This window comes from Eupeodes corollae, chromosome 1 (assembly GCF_945859685.1).
Source record: "Eupeodes corollae chromosome 1, idEupCoro1.1, whole genome shotgun sequence".
In the NCBI taxonomy this organism is placed as follows: Eukaryota; Metazoa; Arthropoda; class Insecta; order Diptera; family Syrphidae; genus Eupeodes; species Eupeodes corollae.
The window spans coordinates 177,710,672-177,716,671 of record NC_079147.1 but is presented as its reverse complement, the minus strand read 5'-3'; positions in this window follow the sequence as shown (position 1 = coordinate 177,716,671).

The window sequence follows — 6,000 nt, the reverse complement described above, 5'->3', positions numbered from 1 at the left end:
CACAGATCAAAACTCACCTTTACCTACAAATTCAGGTCTTTATTATGATGCAGAATAAGCTCCATTTCATTATTACTATTTTGACTGTTTTTCAATTCGATGTGTGTCCTTTGAATTGTCCATTGCCTAAAACAGACAAACACAATGTGAGCTAAGTAAATTGCCTTTTCATTGTTTTTCGAAAATTGTTCCGAATTCATTTGTCGAAAAGGAACACCAGAGACTCAAACATCATTGCGCAAAGTTGAGTCTTATAAGATCTCACATGTATGTAGAATAAATTAAATACCAAAAACTAAAGAAGACCATGATGGAAATGGAAGGGATCAAATGCTTTGAGTCATAGCCCCTTTTGGACACAAAACCAAACTCTTGTCTTTGTACATACACATCGGATATAACAGCAATTGGTTGTGGTCCTGCTACCACTCAGGCAAATCACTATATACGGTCCTGCTTATATTCGTGTGCTATTACCTTAGAACCAACAAATCAACTAAAGCCAAAGCCAACTAAATGTTTGCATATTCCAAAAGACGGAATATACGTTTACATCCTCCTCGAATGATGAGGAGTGGGATTATCTGGATTTGTCTGACTTTGTCCGTCAGGGTGGACTTCGTCTTGAAGATTCTGGAACGAAAGCATATCAAAACACAATACCTATAGGAAAAGGCTTAATCTATATGGTCAGTGTTGAGTGAGAGCCTACTCCAGCAGCTCATCACTTCAATCACTCACGAAATTATTTTTTTTATCGAAATCCCTTGTTTACAAACAAGAACAAATAAATATACCTGGACATCATCATAAGTACCATATTATGACCATATACTAGTTGCGTGTCCTTTAAGGAAGATAAAGATGTATTTGAACACATAATTCTCTTCTCGGAAAAAGCAATCATCTTATTAAAGATTTGTGAAGCCTATGGATGGTCTAATACCTCCTTAAAACGCACACCAGAGCTGAATAATGTATATCGTACAACACACACTTAACGAATTAAATTTAGTTAATTAACATGCATAAATCAGTCACATAAGGGAAAAGGACTTAACTTGGGATATCAAGTCAGTAGAAAGTTTGATAAAACTTCACTCTTATACACCAAAGAGGGAGACTCCGATGTAAAGTACATCCTGAAACAAAGGTAAGCCGCACATAAGAAGGAAACACACAGCACATACGCTTACACTCATTGAAAATGACGCAACATCATATCGAGAGTGTTGCAAGTTGTATCTTATTGCAGTTATATAAGTTGCCCCTTTTCTAGCCTTTTCACACATGTGGTCCTTTTCGTCCTTGGGATGATGAAAAGTCTGTCAAATGTTCTCTAGCATCACAAAAACAAGAGGTATAAACTTTTACCTATGTAAAAAAGATTATAAACCTAAAACAACCTACAAACTCGTATACATATACCTACATCAACTTGTTGTAGTTACATTGAAAAAACCTCGACCTTCTTGTTTCACTATATATAAATACCTACACCTATAGGTAGGTACACCTATTGCTGTTTTCTCATCCTTCAGAGATGTGTACCGAAGGATTCAAAAGTTTTTAATTAAAATCTGCAGTATTTCAATTCAGAGTTAACATTCGTTATGAGTGTTTTTTTTGTTCGTTTGTCTAAGTATTTGTCTACATCTTGGATAGGTACATGCATGTGTGTGTTTGTGTTTGTATGTGTGAATAGCTTTTTCGGTTGGTTTATTTTGGACACGAAGGAGCAAAAGATCCTGCTGAATGTCTCCGAAGTAAAAGTTTAAGAAAATTACTATTTTCGTTAGCTGCTAGCTGCCGCAGAGCGCAGTAGAAAAGTCGATTTTGAAAGCTTATAACGAATATATTTTTTGGGGTCATTACAATAACGGGAATACCTAACCTAATACAACTATGCTACGCAGTTAAGTTTGCAATTTACTTTTTAAGTTTATTTTTCTTTTTTTTTTGTTCTAATTTTAGTGTGTGTGTTTTTGGAGGGTTTTCGGTATTTTTTTAACCTTTTGTTTGCCGCATTCAAAATGGCTTTTCTCCAACTCCAACATACTTCGAAGGTCCAACAACTACAAATATTCATACATGCATGCATATAGATATACCGGGATTTGTAGAATAAGGTTAGCCAGTCTGGGGCTGATAGGAGTGTAACAAGGTTGTTTACATCGTGTAATGTAAATTTGAGAAAACTTTCGGATATTCGATGTTTTTAAATTAGAGAAGCTAATAAGTGACACGGTAAGTAGATGGTATACAAGTCGTGTAAGATGCTTAAGGAAATTTCCTATTATGGGAATAGAACAATATAGGTACTGATGATGTTGATGTCATGGACTTTTTGCTGGGATAATGCGTCGCAAGAAAGGAATCTAGGTCAACTCGATGTAGAATTTATTTGATGTTTTGAATCTTTTGCAATAATAAAATAACGAACAAATTATAACGTTAAGTAAATTTCATGCCCAAATTTCCAATTAGATTTTGTTTTATAAAGCTTTAAAGCTTGCTAGACTCTTGGAGTTTTTTGATTTCATGATTTCTTACTTTTTATTGGTTATCAGGCTGGAATGATAATGGTTTGGTCTCTAAGAAATACGTTTGGCTATCGAATCAGGACTGATAGTCGAAGATTCTTTAATCTGGAACAATGAAAGTTTCTACTTAAATACTGTTTTCTGTGTTAACGGCTTGTTGTAGAAAAGAATATCATAAGATAGTAGCAAGAAAGTTATATGCATTCATATTCTTAGCTATGCTTAAAAGGATGTGGATTGTGGATGTGTCTAAGTTTCAGAACAATTCTCCGGAGTGATGGCATCTGAGTTTTTCAAAAACTCAACAAAAAAATTCAAGCCATACATTGTGGGTTTTCTCAACCTGATCTATAGCAATACTTGCGTGACAACCAGTTTTATACGAAATCCGTCATATTTAATATATTTAAAAAGGGGAGATGCAAGTCATGTTAAAAATTATAGTGGAATTTCTTTTATCAATTTTCTGAGAAAGATTTTTTTCACAAATCATATTTTTGCTATATATATAATATATATTGCTAGGAAATACGAGTATATCGAGATAAATGAGAAGCTGTATGCGTATTTTTTTACTTTGAAGCTCCATTCGATACGGTTGATAGACAGGTATTGATTTATGAATGGTATCGATCGGAGTTTCAACAAACTTTTTAATGTTGTACATAAAATGTATGGCATCATCAAGTGCAGCTGTATGAAATGGTTTGATACGGTTACAGGTCTACCACAAGGATTCATTTTGCGTCCCATTCTGCTTGCCTTGTTTATTGATAATGAAGCTGAAATTCTACCGCTGGCCGTAAACTTTACAGGAGATCTCATAAATGTAGATTTTTATGCAGATGACTATTCATAGGAAAAAGATCTTGATCTTGCCTCTAAGTATCAAGTCTTCTACTGTCAAAACGTATACGTGTTATGAACAGCAGCCGTTTGGGGTCTGTCGCATTGAAGAATTTAAACCTGTTTAAGGATATTTCTTTACACTTCAGAATTTCAAAAAGTAGTAAGCCTATAGCAAGCTTCAAATTACGATCAGAGGCAATAAAATGAGAACGTTTACGATAGTGGAGCACTGGTTCTAAACAATGATTTTAATCCCACCTTATTTAAATTTAAATCTATCGATGAACACATTAAGTTATATAAAAGGCTCATTCGACTTAAAGCTTCATTCTTCCCATAGTTAGTTCTATGCAAGTCAATATGTATAAAATCAAAAGAACGTAGGTGATGAGTTCCGAGTGTAATTCAAATTTAAAGAAGATTGCAAATAACGTGCATCAATTTCACCATTAATGAGTTGATGAAAAAATACGAAGTCATTATTAACACGCCTTCGATGGAGAGATTGCATTTGAAGAAGTAGAATACGATGTTCATAGGGAGGCAGATCATAGGGATCTTCCCAAGCCAAGATCTTTTAGGGCAAATCGAATGAAATTATGTTGATTTGATTCAATACGTTTTCTATGAATTTCGTAATAGGGAGTCCATGCCTGCGAAGCATATTCAAGATGAGGACGAACATGGAAATTATACAAAGAAAGGGTAACATAGGGATCATTGAACTCCTTTGCTCAGCGTTTTATAAAACCAAGCATAGAACTTGCCTTATTAACAATAAAATTAATGTGATGTGTAAACTCTAAGTTGGAACAGAAATGTACACCTAAATCTTTAACTGTGGAGACACGACAGAGTTTTTGCTGTGATATACAGTAGTCAAATATGTTACTGATTAGTTTTTTAGTGAAAGTTATAGTCTGGCATTTTAAAGGGTTGAGAAAAAGGCTATTTTTGCCACACCAAAATGTGAAACTATCAATGTCGGCTTGTAAAAGAATACGGTCATGGGTAGACTTTATAATCTTAAACATTCTCATGTCATCAGCAAAAATGAGAACTTCATTTGAACGTAGACATGACGATACATCGTTAATAGACAGGATGAACAGAAAAGGGCCAAGATGGCTTCCCTGGGGCACACCAGATTGAGCAACAAAAGGTTCAGAATGACAATTTCTAAATTTAACCTCGTAGGATCTGTTTTCAAGGTATGACTTAATCCAAGCTAAGGAAAATGGTGGAAAAACAAGAGCCTTAAGTTTAAATAAAATAATTCCGTGGCTAAGTTGGTCAAAAGCTTTAGAAAAGTCAGTGTATACACAGTCAACTTCATAACCTTGTTCTAAAGCGTTTGAACATATGTTTGAGAATGTGAGGAGATCAGAAAAGGTTGATATTTTTTTTACAAAACCATGTTGCTGTTCGCAAAAGACATTTTTACTAAAATATGCTACGCTTTCACAAACAACTTGGTCAAATACTTTAGGAATGCAGGAAAGCTTTGCAATGGGTCTGTAGTTGCTTATATCCGACTTGTTACCTTTCTTAAAAATTGGTGATAGAAATGACTTCTTCCATATACTGGGAAATTTCCCTGTTTTTAGAGAAAGTTTGAAAAAGAACGTAAGGGGTTCAACTAAAGCATTACTACACCTTTTTAATACTATCGGGGGAATACTATCGGGACCGTCTGAGCAGTCATCATTCAACGCAGATAAAAGATCAATTACCTTACTCTGTAGCATAGGTATATGACTACAGCTAGTTTTCGAAGAGGAGTGAAGATTATGAAAATATACTTCATCAACTTTTTGAGGGCTATTAACAAATGACTCACGGAAATTTGTTGCGAAAGCGTTACAGATATCAAAAGTTTTATCTAACGAAATGTTCTTGAAAGTGAAGTTAACTGGAAAGCTATCTGATTTTTTCTTTGAGTTTACAAAATTCCAAATTTTTTAGGATTCTATTTCAAAGACGTGCCCATATCAGTAACATAACAAGCATATAAAAAATTAGAAATAGACTTAAATTGGTTAAAGAGTTCAACACAAAAAGAGAAGTTGACTGGAGACAGAGTTTTGAGATACGTTTTCCATGCCTTACTTCTTTTGTTACGCAGTAAACGCAATTCTTTCGTGTACCAAGGATGGCTAAAGTTTGTATTTCTTGATTTCCTTATCGGTACATTTTTTTCAAAACAATAATTATGGATCCTATAAAAAGTTGAAACTGCTTCGTCAATGTTAGAAAATGCTAGTGTATCAGCAATTCCAGAAATGGTTAAATCTTCAGACAACTGTTGGAAATTGGCTCTTCTGAAATAAAAATTATATAAGCAATCAAAAGAATGACTGTGATTAGTAAGGTGATTATTTAAGTCAAAAAAATATCCAAAGGGGGGTGATATTTGTCAATATTAGTAATTCCTGATCTAGATTCTAGAACAAGAGTACTAATAGCGTCAGAAGAAAATACTAAATCGGGAATTAGAATTTAATACAGCTTGTTTGCTGTAAGTCAGTAAGAAGGACTTTATCGAGAAGAGATAGTTCGATTTGTGAAGAAGAAGGAGAGGCTTCAAGGCAAGATTCGTCTTCCGATG